Source organism: Periplaneta americana, chromosome 12 (assembly GCF_040183065.1).
Source record: "Periplaneta americana isolate PAMFEO1 chromosome 12, P.americana_PAMFEO1_priV1, whole genome shotgun sequence".
In the NCBI taxonomy this organism is placed as follows: domain Eukaryota; kingdom Metazoa; phylum Arthropoda; class Insecta; order Blattodea; family Blattidae; genus Periplaneta; species Periplaneta americana.
Genome location: NC_091128.1, coordinates 9,818,750 through 9,834,900, shown reverse-complemented (window position 1 = coordinate 9,834,900; position 16,151 = coordinate 9,818,750). Strand labels below are relative to the sequence as shown.

Sequence of the window (16,151 nt, the reverse complement as noted above, 5' to 3'; positions counted from 1 at the left end):
ATTCTGTGGACCTGGGTTCGATCCCCAGAGTAACTCTTATTTATAACTTGGGTTAGGCAAACCCATGATTCAGGTAACACAAGGTTTTTCTCCCCTTCCTATGGTGCACCCTGGGCAACAACTCTGTCGGTAAATAGGTCTACATAACTGGCTTAAAATGGGTGAATAACGACTCCCAGCAATCGCAGGCTGCCAACAATAGAAAAGTTGAAAAAAATATTACAGAGTTCATAAAGTTTATGTATATGTAAAGTCGTTAGGTTTTCATTGAACATGGTAAAGTAGGAGTAATAATAATAATAATAATAATAATAATAATAATAATAATAATAATAATTTATTTATTTATTTAGAATATTAATGTGCGAAACAACAGCACATGGCTAATTACTGTTTAGCACGATACAAAATAGAACAAAACAACAAATGATGATGAGAATGAATGATAGAAAATGGCAATGAGATGAAAATACAATCAATATAATAGTCTACATTACTCAATTGACCAAAATGCAACAAAATAAATAGCACAAATAATATTATTAAAATTAGTTCAGTGAGATAATTAAAATAATGGCAATTAAATAAAATGTATTACAAATGAATTAATGAAATCATTTATATGAAGACAGGAATCATATAATTAATATTGTAAAGTTATGCAAATGACGAGAATAGTATGATACATGTCTAACAATGGCATAAATAATAAAACTGACATAAAACTCGAAAAGTATTACTACACATTAAATGGATCCAAGTTGAATCCATGCAAATTAGCATATTTAATGCATCTGCAGACCGGAGACAGAGATTTAGAATTCCTATTATAAAACAATTTATGAAATCTTAAACCCTTAGCAGGAATATGAAGACTGATATTGCTTATGAAAGATTCACAATCAATATCACCCTTAATGACTTTACAAAAAAATAAATAATCAAGATCCTGACGTCTGGTAAACAAACTACCGCAATTGAAATATTTGCGATTAATCTCATAGTTATAATCGGAATTAGGTAAAAATCTACAAGAACACAAGGAAATAAATTTTCTTTGAATATTCTCCAATTTAGCCCAGTCAGTGGAAGTAATGGAGTTCCATACAACAGATGCATATTCAAGCTTGGATCTAACCAACGTGTAGTGTAAAATTAATAGACACATAGGAGTGGAAAAAGAATTAAGTTATAGATCTGATTAGACCAAGCATTCTTAATGAATGGTTATAAATATATTGCACATGATCATGAAAATATAATTTTGAATCAAGTAAGACACCAAGATCTGTAATACAATCTTTCTTAGTAATTACGACATTACTAAGAGAATAATTAAATTTTTGGGAAGTAGTTTTCCTTGAGAAGGAAATAACAAAAGTTTTGGATTGATTAATTTTCATTCCATTTTCAACAGACCATTGTGAAATTGAATTAATGTCATTTTGAAGAATTTGACAATCAGCCGAACTATTAATTTTACGAAAGATTTTGAGATCATCCGCAAATAAAAGACAGCTAGAACTTATTCTCTTACTTATATCATTTATAAATAATAAAAATAGGAGAGGTCCCAATGATACTAATAATAATAATAATAATAATAATAATAATATCTGAACATATGCATTCTCTTCACATAGGTATATGCTTTGGCAAGAGCAATTATGGATTTCCTGTTTATTAATTCTGTTTTTTTTTAACTTGTCATAAATAATTCGAAATTAAACAAACAAGAAGCTAGATGAACCTGAAATTCTCAGAAGGGTGAATTCTGAGATCTGAGTTGTACCAGTAATTTTTTTTTCCTGGTCACCTGAATTCATCAGTCATCATTTTCCATAGCCCTCTATACAATGTATGTATGTTTAGTCCACAGTCCGAAGACTGATTGGGACCTCATAAGTAACACCTATAAGGCATCACTCATGAGGCAAATAAATCAATAGATATTGGGGTTTGGTGGCCAGTTCCTTTTCCCCTGCATTGCATACATTGCTGACTAGTAACATAGTAAACTGATCAGACTTGAGATTATACAGCATATAACAGTATATAAAATGTGTGTGATAAGGAGACGGACAGAGAGAGAGAGAGAGAGAGAGAGAGAGAGAGAGAGAGGCACAAATTGAAAATGAAAGCCAAATCGAGACAGCTCTTAAGAGCCCAAGGTTTACTTACCAAGTGCTGGGTCGTATTGGAAACCATTCACCGTAACTTCTTTCCATTTCGTTGTCAGTCTCTTGTATCTCTTTTCTTTCTGTGCAGAAACTAGTTCAGTATGCCTTATAATAGTCTGATTTGTTCCCTACATGCCCCAGAATGTTCCACAGTACAGCCATAACTCATTACATACTGCAGAAATCGAAGTAATGGATCCAACAGTATCATGTATAAGCTCAACTTATGTCCTTTTAAATATATTTCTTTAACACTACTTCTTCTTTAAAACCATTTATAAATGACAGCAACTGTATCAACAAGCTTGATTTCCATAGCAACAGCAGCAACAATATTATTAGTATTATTACACTGGCATAGGGATTTAACATGCGAAATCACTTCTTCTATTAACAGTCTCTCTCTCTCTCTCTCTCTTTTCTGTTTATTTTACTTACTTACTGGCTTTTAAGTAACCCGGAGGTTCATTGCCGCCCTCACATAAGCCCGCCATTGGTCCCTATCCCGAGCAAGATTAATCCAGTCTCTACCATCATATCCCACCTCCCACAAATTCATTTTAATATTATCTTCCCATCTACGTCTCTGCCTCCCCAAAGGTCTTTTTCCCTCCGGCCTCCCAACTAACACTCTATATGCATTTCTGGATTCGCTCATACGTGCTACATGTCCTGCCCATCTCAAACGTCTGGATTAAATGTTCCTAATTACGTCAGGTGAAGAATACAATGCGTGCAGTTCTGTGTTGTGTAACTTTCTCAATACTCCTGTAACTTCATCCCTCTTAGCCCCAAATATTTTCCTAAGAATCTTATTCTCAAACGCCCTTAATCTCTGTTCCTCTCTCAAAGTGAAAGTCCAAGTTTCACAACCATACAGAACAACCGGTAATATAACTGTTTTATAAATTCTAACTTTCAGATTTTTTGACAGAAGATTAGGTGACAAAAGCTTCTCAACCGAATAATAACAGGCATTTCCCATATTTATTCTGCGTTTAATTTCCTCCCGAGTGTCATTTATATTTGTTACTGTTGCTCCAAGATATTTGAATTTTGCCACCTCTTCGAAGGATAAATCTCCAATTTTTATATTTCCATTTCGTACAATATTCTGGTCACGAGACATAATCATATACTTTATCTTTTCGGGATTTACTTCCAAACCTATCTCTTTACTTGCTTCAAGTAAAATTCCCGTGTTTTCCCTAATCGTTTGTGGATTTTCTCCTAACATATTCATGTCATCGGCATAGACAAGCAGCTGATGTAACTCGTTGAATTCCAAACTCTCTCTGTTATCCTGGACTTCCCTAATGGCATACTCTAGACCGAAGTTAAAAAGTAAAGGGAGGAAATTAAACGCAGAATAAATATGGGAAATGCCTGTTATTATTCGGTTGAGAAGCTCTTATCATCCAGTCTGCTGTCCAAAAATCTGAAAGTTAGAATTTATAAAACAGTTATATTACCGGTTCTTCTATATGGTTGTGAAACTAGGACTCTCACTCTGAGAGAGGAACATAGGTTAAGGGTGTTTGAGAATAAGGTGCTTAGGAAAATATTTGGGGCTAAGCGGGATGAAGTTACAGGAGAATGGAGAAAGTTACACAACACAGAACTGCACGCATTGTATTCTTCACCTGACATAATTAGGAACTTAAAATCCAGACGTTTGAGATGGGCAGGGCATGTAGCACGTATGGGCGAATCCAGAAATGCATATAGAGTGTTAGTTGGGAGACCGGAAGGAAAAAGACCTTTAGGGAGGCTGAGACGTAGATGGGAGGATAATATTAAAATGGATTTGAGGGAGGTGGGGTATGATGATAGAGACTGGATTAATATTGCACAGGATATGGACCGCTGGCGGGCTTATGTGAGGGCGGCAATGAACCTTCGGGTTCTTTAAAAGCCATTTGTAAGTAAGTAACATAGTGCATCTCCCTGCTTTAGCCCGCAGTGAATTGGAAAAGCATCTGATAGAAACTGACCTTTCTTTTTATTTTAGGGAATAATATTACAAGTTTATCTGTTTATCTTTCGAAAATAAAAATAATTAATCCTAATACAACAATAACAAATGTATATTATTTAAATAGGCTATGAAACTTTCTTAAAAACTAAAACCTTTATAAATAAATGTTTAAAACACAGTATAGTAACAGTATATTCCTACTACAAAAAAGAGTAATTAGAATAATAGTAGGTGCCAAATCTAGGGAATCGTGTAGGACTATTTAAAAAAAACTACAAATAATGCCCATGGCTTGTCAGTATATCTTTTCATTAATAATCTTCCTCATATGTAATCATGAAAACTTTTTAACTATTTCAACAGTTCATAGCATAAATACACGTCAAAAAATGACTTTCATACTCCACTGGCAAGTCTATCGTGCTATCAAAAAGGAGTGCGTTATATGGCAGTAAACATTTTAATAGCCTCCCTATCGATATAAAAAATGAAACTCAAAACATAAGATTATTTAGGCCAAATTAAAGAAGTACCTAATTTCTCACGCCTTCTATTCTGTAGGTGAATTCATGACATTCAATAACGCTTCATGAAATTGATACTAAAACTTTGTGTTGTACTAGTAGACTATATTGTAAATCTCGTCTGTATATATTTCATCTAGACTGTGACTATAAATTAAGACTTTATAACAGTATTAAGTTTTTTTGACTTGTTCCATATTCTAGCTGTAAAGGAATGTATGAATACCTTGGAATGTTAATAAATACAATACAATACAATACATGATTTTTGAAAGAAAATAAGCAACATGGTCAAGTAGCATTGAACACTTGATCATTTTTTGGTTTTTCTTGGTCAACTACTGATCGATTGTGCATGTACCATCATTTATTGTCTGAAAAATGGTAAAAACTGTACTTTATGGATCCATTATTTGCTTTTAGGTACAAAAATATACAAGTTTTTGAATACCATATACAAATTTGTCATATCCCCTACAGAAAAATTTAAATAATTGTTTTGCAAAAGATTTTTCCTTAAACAGTCAAGTACTGGCAACCCCACCCTATATGATATTCGACCAACCTCATTGTCTAGTTGTCTGAGCTTCTGACTACAGTTTGAGGTTCTGGTTTCGATTCCCAGTTAGAATACTGAAATTTTTCCTTAATGGGAAGAATTGTTCATATGTCCGTCCACTGTCTGGAAATTAGGTTAAGTTTAGATTTAAGACGTCTCCTGGTGCCCATAAATATACAATCATCCTATCATATCACTGGGGTGATGTAACCCCACCTTTCAGGGACCCCCAACCTCACAAGTGGATTACACATAGGCCTAAGCAACTGTCAGGAGAGAGGACCACAAATGTCGAAAGGTGGCATTGGAAGGAAAGGGGGTAGTAGGCTATATGATATTCATGAAAATGCCTTGTTATGCCTAATGGATGCACAATTTTAGATTTTATTTTATTTTAGTTGGTTATTTAACGATGCTGTATCAACTACTAGGTTATTTAGCGTCGAGTTGGTGATAGCGAGATGATATTTGGCGAGATTCGCCATAGATTACCTTGGATTCACATTTCGGTTGGGGAAAACCTCGGAAAAAACCTAACCAGGTAATCCGCCCAAGCGGGGATCGAACCCGCACCCGAACCGCAACTTCAGACCGGCAGACAAGCACCTTGACTGAGCCACACTGGTGGCTCATAGTTTTAGGTGTTTCAACGTGTTGTTGTTTTCTAATGCCAGGTGTTTGACAATAAAGTCATTTGACCTCTTGCACTCCAATATTTTAAAGATATTGTCATGGTCAGCCACTGAAGCACAGATTTTGAGGTGTTCCGAATCCATTTCTTGGTTTGAATTGCACAATGGGCAGTTAGGGGACTGATATATTCCAATTCTATGCAGGTGTTTGGCCAAACAATCATGGCCTGTTGCCAATCTAAATGCAGCTACAGACGATTTTCGTGGTAAATCGGGAATTAACTGTGGATCATGATGCAGAGAGTTCCATTTTTTCCCTTGAGATTGTGTTATCAAATTTTGTTTGTTGAAGTCTAAGTACTGGTATGTAGATTTAATAAATCTTTTCACAGAGTAATAATACGTAGATTTAGTAACAGGTCTGAGGTGTTTCAATGTCCAACTCTGCCTTCAATCAGACAGAACCACAGAGAAAGATCATTCTATCCAAACAGGGGCATGTTCGAAGCAAGCTGGCGTAGATTGACTCTTGTCTACCATAACTATAGTAGTATCACCTTCAATTTTTGATCATATAATATCTCCTACCCACAATAAGACAGTAGAAATAATATCTCAAAGGAAGATCCCTATGCTATGATTTACTTCGGCAGCCAGAGATTTTCAGCATACTGGTGACTCTATATAATAAAATAAGTTCTACAAAGATTACAATTGTGTCATAGTCATCCGTATGTAAGGGGACACTCCACCAAAAATCAAAACTTTTTTCCCCGTAATCATTTTTAACCAAATTTTGATAGCATGTTTATTATGTAAAGGACTAACAAAACCCAAATTTTGAATTCCTAAATGTTTTTGGATTTTGATTTTATTGCTTTTTTTTCTATTTCTTTTAGAAATATTTTCAAACCCAAGTTTTTAGTAGATCATCTCAATTTTTAAGCTTCCTTTGTCTTGATTACATTCACAAAACATAGAGAAGCATTTCTATCCATTCATTTTATGAAATGTCTCATTTATTCGTCAGAATTGTTTTTTTTTTTAATTTGAAAATGTTATTTTTTTCTATAACTCATGAAAAGAAAAATGTTAATAAAAATAAATGCATAGAAACATGCAGCTACCTCATAAATACTTGCAGTAAAAATTTCATCTAGATTGATTAATATTTGGCATAAAAAAGTTTGTGTTGATTCAAGAAAAATAAACTTAAAGAAAAATGGATTTGAAAGTAAAATGAATATTTGTGTAAATTAAAATTCTCCTCCGCTACATTCATCTAGTAACTTCAGGGAGCCAACTTTAGAACAAAGAGTTACTAGATTTGTATTCAGAAATTTATAAAAAAGAATTCTGTGATGAAAAAATAATTTTGACAAGTCTTTAAATGCTACACCCCTTACAGCCTTAATAAAAAAAAAAAATAAACGTATTTCTAATCAGAATTGAACTAAATCCATTTGTGGTATGAAAATATACATTCTAAAGAAGTAAAATAGCCAATAAAATTGTTTGGAAAATGTTCATGATTTCCAGAGGAGTCTCCCTGCCTATCAGACACAGATACCTCTGGAAACACAAGTTGTCTCCCAGGAGATCAAACTCAATTGCACTATGAAGGTGGTCCCCCACTGCAGTCTGCTGGGATCATTTCTGGTTTATGGGGCACACAATTGGCCGGCCATATTAAGTGCTTGTGTAGCTGTATACGCCCTCAGGAAGAAGAACAAAGAAGTGGCATAGTCAACAGTAAACTTGCACAGGACCAGGGTAAACTGAAGATAAAGTATAATTAAATCATATTGCATTGTATAGGCTATGTTAATCATAAATATTACTGTGATAACCCTCTATATATATTTAATACATTATCATCATCATCATCATCATCTTCCTAACAAGTATTAGGCCAAGTGGCCTGTTACAGTCTCAAACTAGAATTTTCAGTCCATCTCTTCTTTGGCCGGCCTAGAGAGCTTTTGCCATATGGATGGTAATGAAACAGTGCTTTTGGAATTCTGCATCGATTCATTCGTTCGAGATGATCCTTCTACTGAAATTGATATTTGCTGATGAACTGCATAATGGGTTCTATTTGAAGTTCTTGCATTATGTCCTCATTTTTTTATGATCCCAGCGAGTATATCCAGCTGTTGCTCTCATAAATCTCATCTCACTTGCTGTTATTCTACAGACATCTTTATTCTTCACAGTCCACGCTTCGCTACCATAGCTTAATACTGGCTGTGCTAAGGTTTTATACAAGCCTATTCTTGTGTGCCTTTGTACTAGTGAAGGTTTCATGATTTTATTAATGATTCCCATTGTTTTATTATATTTACATATTTTTTCAGCAATATCTACTTCATCATAATGTGATAGTGTATAGCCAAGATAAGTGAAGGTATTTACTCTTTCTATTATTTTATTATTCAAACAGATTTTGCTTGGTACAGGGAATTTCCCACAAAATGACATGATTTTCGATTTTTCAATATTAATTTTAATGTTATATTTTTCACTGACCATATTTAAATTGTGTACTGAATATTGTAAATCATACATTATTATACGTACGGTAATTAACCATATCTGCATTTTATGTAGCCTATTAAACATTAGAATTTGACATGTTCCTTATTCTAGCTGTAAAGCAACTATAAGAATGTTGCAGAATGAATGAATAAATGTACCTCTTTATCTATTGACCTATCTGCAAGGCATAAGTATGTATGCCTATCTGTATTTTATTGTAATATAGGAGATACGTATATTTTATTTGCAATTGAATTTTTAATGTACCGGTAGCAGTATCTACCTTAATTGGATTGACTGTTGCCTTAAGGGTATATGTACGTGAACGACCACAATATTATCAGAAAATGCAGGCTCTATATTTCTAAAATTTTATAAGAAAATGAACTCACAATTGGACAGAAATTACAAGGTACCACAACAAGACTTATTAGAACTTAAATATCTGATAAAAGTGCTAATAATATTTTTCAAACCAGTTTTATCAGAGTATGAAAAAAAATTCTTCAGTTACATTATTTGGTAACCATAATATTGTGGTCCCTCTGACATCTTTAATATTTTTCCTGCATGTAATAAACACTTATTTCTGCAAAGTAGACTACCTTCAGACATGTAGAGTTGTTTATTTTAATACAATTAATTTTTTATTTGTCCTATATAAAATATATTAAAATTTACATAATGTTTTGTGATCTAATTTTTCTAATTTCAAAGAAATGGGCATTATTGTACTCTACTTTTTGCATAAATTCATTTTAAATCAGTGTACAAAATTTCAGAATTTTATCTCTAATGGTTGTGGAATTATGAAATATGTGTGAAAATTTAATTTAAAGTAAAAAGTGAATTCTGAAAAATATTAGTAATTTTCTTTATACTTTTATCAGATATTTAAGTTCTAATAAGTCTTGTTGTGGTACTTTGTAATTTTTGTGCAATTGTGAGTTCATTTTCTTATAAAATTTTAGAAATTTAAAGCCTGCATTTTCTGATAATATTTGTGGTCGTTCATGTACATATACCCTTAATACAGGTACAGGTGTTCTACTTCCTTCAGCAGGAAATTTTGACAAAAAATTTAAGTGTAACACGCACGTGTCACACTTTTGTTTCAATATTGCAACAGTGATTTTAGTATGAAATCAGTGATTTGATAACATTTCACTCTCTTCTTTCTCGATCAAATGAATCCTAATCCTGCAACAATTTTTTTTCCTCCATCTGCATGTGTTAAACTGTGGTGTAGAAAGGATGGTGGTATGTTTACATCGCTTATAATGAACCATGTATCTGCTAAAATAAGGTCTTCTAGTAGAAGGGCATCATTCAGGGTTGCCAGCTGTCCCAATTTGGCGGGACATGTCCCGATTTTCATATAAAAGTCCCGGGTCCCGCTTCGATTTGAGGCGGGAAGTAAAAAGTCCCTCCTTTAGAGAATTAACATCACTTGAATAATTTTATCATTACGTAGTAACTATTGTCTTCTAAGTCTAAATAATTACATTAAATTTGGATTAATTTTCTTAACAATGTAGGTTTGCACATTGGAAAAAAAAAAACTAATATTTTGGCAAGTGTAAGGTTTGAAGCAGCGAATTCAGTGGTGAATATGATATTTCTAAACATTTATAAAGAAATGTTCATCAGAAATGCATGGCACAGAGAATGGAAAGAAGCTTGTTGACAATGCTGAAGTTCAGTGATAAATATGTAGGAAGCCCTAAAAATGTATACTGTATGTTAAATTATGGGTTTGGAGCAGTAATATGCTAAGGCACAAACTAAATATGAATTTGGATATAAATAAATTTTATCATTGTTATCAATTAATAAACATTCAGTGATGCCAGATAGAACTATTATTAAGTCATTTAAGTTAATAATTATTGCCACAAGCCCTTCAGAAAGACGCCAGAGAAACGTGATGTAACTTACAGCCAGATAAATATTGTTTGTACTTGGAAACCTGTATCTATAATATGTCTTGTACTCAAATTACAATTTTGAGATTCATATTACTTTCTTCAGCTGCGGGATATTTTTTGTTTATTTATTTCCTATTTATTTATTGTGTATAGTCATGAAAATGTAAACTCTCCCCAAATTCATATCACTCTCTTTGAGACAAAACGTAAGTTACTAAATTATATATGGTGAAAAATGATGTCTCTCCTTGGTAGATCTAAAATCTGGCAACCCTGGCATCATCACCTATTTCACAGTTTACTACAGTTTGCTTATTTAATGTATATCCAGGATTCTAGGCACTATATGGTTGCCCTCTGATGGCTCAATTTTTGGGGGACATTATAAATTTCAGTGCAATCAATTCTCTAGCTTTCTAGATTTTAAAAATTTAGTAATTATATATATTTTTTTGTTTCAATATAAAACTTTTGTTTTTTTTTTTTTCGGGGTGGGGGGGGGGGGAGAAAACGTCAGATGAGAGAGCTTTTGGAGAGTAGTCTATCTTTCTTCCTGTGGAAAATAATAAAAACTATTTAAGCTTTAATGCATTCGTTGCAGGTCATTAGATACCGTTTCATATTATGTTGCATTTCGAGTTTATATAGCCTAGATGAGGTTATGATAGTACATGTACGATATAATGAGTTTTCACCTATATTCCGTATACGAATTCTTTTCAGTCTTTCAGTATATGGCAAACCTTAGGAATGAACAACTGTTCCTCTTACTGTATTGACAACATTTTGGAGCAAAACACAACCATTTTTCTTATTGCACTTCGCCTAGCGATGCAACAGGAAAGTTGTTTTCAAACACGGCGCACGGTTGCTAGAGGTGTGACGTCACAGTCTTCCATTGGGTCATGTGATGATTGTCGACATATGGTCTGATCTATTTGACATTCTTGCTGTAAGCTAACTAAATTTCTGTTTTATCAGGTTAATTTGAGGTTAAGTTACCGGTGATATTTTATGTTTACATTGTATATCAACGCGAATATTGTCATATTTGCATTTTATCTTTCTGGGCACCGTTATATTAATGTAATCTGAACCAGTTTACGATCTCTATTTATCCAATCAGTGTTGATTATAAGAATAAAATTAGTAATTGTTCCTTGTTGTGTTTGATTCCATTTTTTTCACGTCACTTCATACGAAATAATCCTAGATTTTCTTTTATTTTGCAACAAACTAGCATAAACCCAAACTAATTAAAAGTTATATTCACATAGATTACGGGAAATAACTTGATAAGTAATAAAAATAGTACCGTACTGTGATATTTTTTTTATTAAAGCAGAATTTATTTTAATTAGGCACTCGTGGAGCAAATAATTTTACAATTAGCATTCGTAATTGAAAGTAGGCCTATTTATATAAATATATTAATAGAATTTTGACAAATTACTATTAACGCAAATTCGAAACGCTGTTACTATGCTTATAGGTCAATCAACTGAATTTACGTAGCCTCTAGGCTAAATGTAGACGGAAGAATTTTTTTACATTTATTTAATGATTTAATCATTAATTATTTACGTAATTCAATTAATTATTTATGTACATTTATATTCATTTCATTTTTTGTTTAGCTATTTACGTATTTACTTCTTTACAGAAGGACGGCCCAGAATCATTAATCATTGCCCGTTTCTTCATAAACGTCACATTGACCATTTCATTCGCTACCACTAAGTGACATTTTTGACACGGTACGCAAGCATTGTATCAGTTATTACTTATTTACGCCCATTATTTCCTAAAACACATATTTCGCAATACATAATATCTTAATATGTTTTCTATTTTATATTTCATGCCGTTATATTATTATGGTTAGTTTAGAAATTGTCAACACTTCGCGACTAACGGACGTTTCTTTACATTACATTATTTTCCGTTGCCATTCTTTTATAATCCGCCATGATGTCATTCCTTTTTCAAAGGTACATTGACCTTCCTACATACTTAATTTTGCGCGAACTGTATGAAGCTAGGCAGGGGGAAATGATTTACAGAATACCCGAACACACAATTTGCACTGGTTCTGTTAGTTTGGCATAAGTTTCAAACAAAATACGCGAATAACAGTCTAATAATAAACAAGAAATCATTCTTAGATATGGTACATTACCTTCGTAAACGAAACGTTCTTTCTTCCATGTTCTAAATCCGTATCCAAAAGTTTTTGTATCGCATATTACAATTAAAAAGTTCATATGACACATAATTCTTGCTAAAATCTTTCTGCCTTCATCGTAAAATTCGATTTCCCTAATACACTATAAATTAACACTCCTTAAAGGATAAATTTCACGAATAAATTAAACTAACACACCTTAATAAATATTGCTAGCACACAAAACTTCGCTCCACCGAGCAGTGTTCGCAAATCAAAGACGCAACAGTGATTGCATTTGTTTAACAACAAATTACGTAGGAGCAGAATCTTTCATCACAAATTTGTCATCCTCACGATAGAACCCCGTTCCTTGGCTTAAGGTCGATTTGTCTCTTAAATTCTATTGAAAATTGAACTGTATGGACATTACGTAAATTATGAACCCTATCTTCAGACTTAATGTCGGCCTATTTAGCTCTAATGAAGAAATATGAATCAAGAAAAATAAAAGATAAACATAACATATAATTTTTGTAGAGTTGTACATAGTGGTATATGATGTGTAACACAGATTACTTTCATAAACGTTTAACATGGGTAGTCGATTATTTGTAAATACTGCCTTCCCCATTCATTTGATAGAATTTTATAAAGAAAATTGTCCACACCTGTGCAGTAACGGTTAGCGCGTCTGGCCGCGAAACCAGGTGGCCCCGGGTTCGATTCCCGCTCGGGATAAGTTACCTGGTTGAGGTTTTTTCCGAGATTTTCCCTCAACCCAATATGAGCAAATGCTGGGTAACTTTCTGTGCTGGACCCTGGACTCATTTCACTGGCATTATCACCTTCATCTCATATATATATATATATATATATATATATATATATATATATATATTTATAAGGGAATGCACTATTTTATTTTCTTAAGAGATTTTGAGAAATTAATGAAATAAAATTGTACATGTATGCTTGATTTTGCCTAATGTATCAACAGTGTTATTTTAATTTTGTGTTATTTGTGCTGCCATGGCCCTACGAAACTCGATGTTGAATACAACAGAAATAAAAAACAATTTCCTCTAGAAGAAACAAATAAAGCAAATGAAGTTACTACATTTTAGATTGTATTTACCTAATGAATTTAATTGCTCTGAACTAAGTAATAGTGCATTTCAATGCCTTTTAACCCCTTAACATTTTACCTTATAAAATGCTGCTATGAAACATAAGGTATGGGGAATATAGTAGGGTTTACAAATAATTATTTACCATTATTAAAAAGGTAAAGGTATCCCCGTAACATGCCATGAAGGCACTTGGGGGGGCATGGAGGTGGAGCCCCATGCTTTCCATGACCTCGTCACTAGAATGAGGTGGTGTGGTCGGCACCACGCTCTGACCGCCTTTTACCCCCGGGAAAGACCCAGTACTCAATTTTATAGGAGGCTGAGTGAACCTCGGGGCCGTTCTGAAAGTTTGGCAACGAGAAAAAATCCTGTCACCACCTGGGATCGAACCCCGGACCTTCCAGTCCGTAGCCAGCTGCTCTACCAACTGAGTTACCTGGCTGCCAATTATTTCCCATTATTACTGTTATTTTGTTACTAATGGTGGGCACTTGACTGTTGGTCATTCACTCATATGAAGCCAGTTGTGTAGACCAGTTTACCAACAGAGTGGTTGCCCAGGGTGCGCCACGGGAGGCTGGTCTACACTACACCCACAATCAGACGAGATGGTGATGGAGATTTGTCGAGATGCCACAGGGGAGCAGGAACCCCCAGAGAAAATTTGTGTGTTATCTAGACCACGGGCTTGCACAAATTGTTATAAATCGGGATCGAACCCATGTCTACAGGATTATAAGTCCATTGCCCTAGGCACTAGACCACCATGGCAGTTTGATTTCCCATGCTGAACCCCTGAGTACAGGAAGCTGTGTTACACAATGTAGGGCTGTATTATGTTAAGAAACATTAACAAAATTTTATATAACGTACTGCTTGTACACCACTCCCATTACATGATGCTAGGCATACGTCACGAAGTTCCATATATTATATTGTCTGTCTGTAAAAGTCCAAAATGTGAACTTACGGTTAAATCCCTCTATGGGGACATAAATCCTGCTGCCCAATGGATAGAAATACGAAAATTTAAGTATTTCTGTAAAATAAGTTTTCAAGTATGGTAGTGTAGTTTTAGGGGACAAAATCTATCATCATCATCATCATAACATGCATACTCACCACATTGATATGATATGATTTGGCAAGAGCAATTATGAGTTTGCTGTTTATTAATTGATTTTTTTAAGTTAAACTTGTCATAAATAATTCGAAATTAAGTGGAAAAAAAAGCTAGATGGACCTGAAATTCTCAGAAGGGTGAATTCTGAGCTCGTGTGTGTGTGTGTGTGTGTGTGTGTGTTTTTGTGTCAATTATTCATCACTTTATAATAGTCTTCAATATAGAATGCTTATTGTATAATATGTATATTATCATTAATTTCTGCAATTGTTACAGAAGGAATTATTAACATAAGCCTGCAAAATTAAGGATCATAAAAACTTTTCTAAAAATGTATGCTACATTTAGTTTATCTTGGGGTGCTGAACCCAAAACTGAGCTCAGATTTTCTCTATCTCGTTCCATTGTCCACAGCATGCATTGGATTTTTAGCAATGTCAATGTATCATTATTGAATTTAATATGGAAAAGTAATTAAGTGAAACATTTCCTGTGGTAAATATTAAAGGTATATTTTACAGAAACTATTAGATTGTCGTATTTAATAACTAACATTTAAGAAAATACTTTATACTGCCTTTTTCTCTTCATGATTAAGTTGCATTTATTGCTTTTTCTCTTGTGAGGTTCAAGAGATTTGTAGCCTAGCAGAAAAATTCCAGCCAAGTTGTAGGTTCTTGCCTGCCATAGAATATCAACATGATAGCCGTCCAAATCTTGGATTTAAAATATCGGCATCCTAATCAATTCAAATGAACAAAAAAATTAATGTTAAAAAATACATAAGTTAATGAAATTTTAAAAGAGAATATTCTGTGACAAGATGTGGTGGCTATCAAAATAACAATTTATTAAAAAAAGTAATATACATTGAATATTATAAAGATGAATAGAGATGGTGAATGATGATGTTCAGTGAAGATTTTAAAATAGTTGATGCAATTGTCTGAAGAGTCTCGTCAGGAACCTTTAATTTTCTGAGGATCTCCAATGTAAATTTGGGAATTATTCTTCCTTGCGCACCAAACATAAGTCCAATGACATTCCAATCTTGAATATTATATTTATATTTATCAATAAAGTTGCTGAGGTAATTATAAAGGTGGTGGTTCATTGTAAACGCCTATTCTATGATCCCATCAGTATTGTTTTAGTTCTGTTGAAGACTCGGAATGTCTGCTATAATATGTCAGAGCCATCTATAATTTGTAGATGCACACACTCACTCGGTTGGTTTTTTAAATTAATTTTTTAATTACTTATAAACATGTTCATTTTCACTTGGTATTTACAGGATTTAAAGTTCAATTACGTTTAGGCTAATTGGCACATACTTAATAGATAATGATGTGTTTCGTTACGTATTATGTTAAAGGTATGTTTCTGCGCTTT

The 16,151-nt window shown here is 33.4% G+C and overlaps 1 protein-coding gene across 8 annotated transcripts in view; it reads left to right on the top strand.

Annotated features, from left to right (window-relative positions):
- The window catches only part of LOC138710152 (zinc finger protein 664-like), an 82,686-nt gene that overhangs the window by 21,128 nt on the left and 45,407 nt on the right, over positions 1–16,151 (top strand). The window contains exon 3 of one of the 8 annotated variants that reach the window (XM_069840780.1): positions 7,413–7,646. The exons of the other annotated variants lie outside the window; for them this stretch is intronic. The gene's annotated coding sequence lies outside the window, so the exon portion shown is untranslated. The remainder of the gene's footprint in view (positions 1–7,412; positions 7,647–16,151) is intronic. 8 annotated transcript variants of the gene reach the window in all.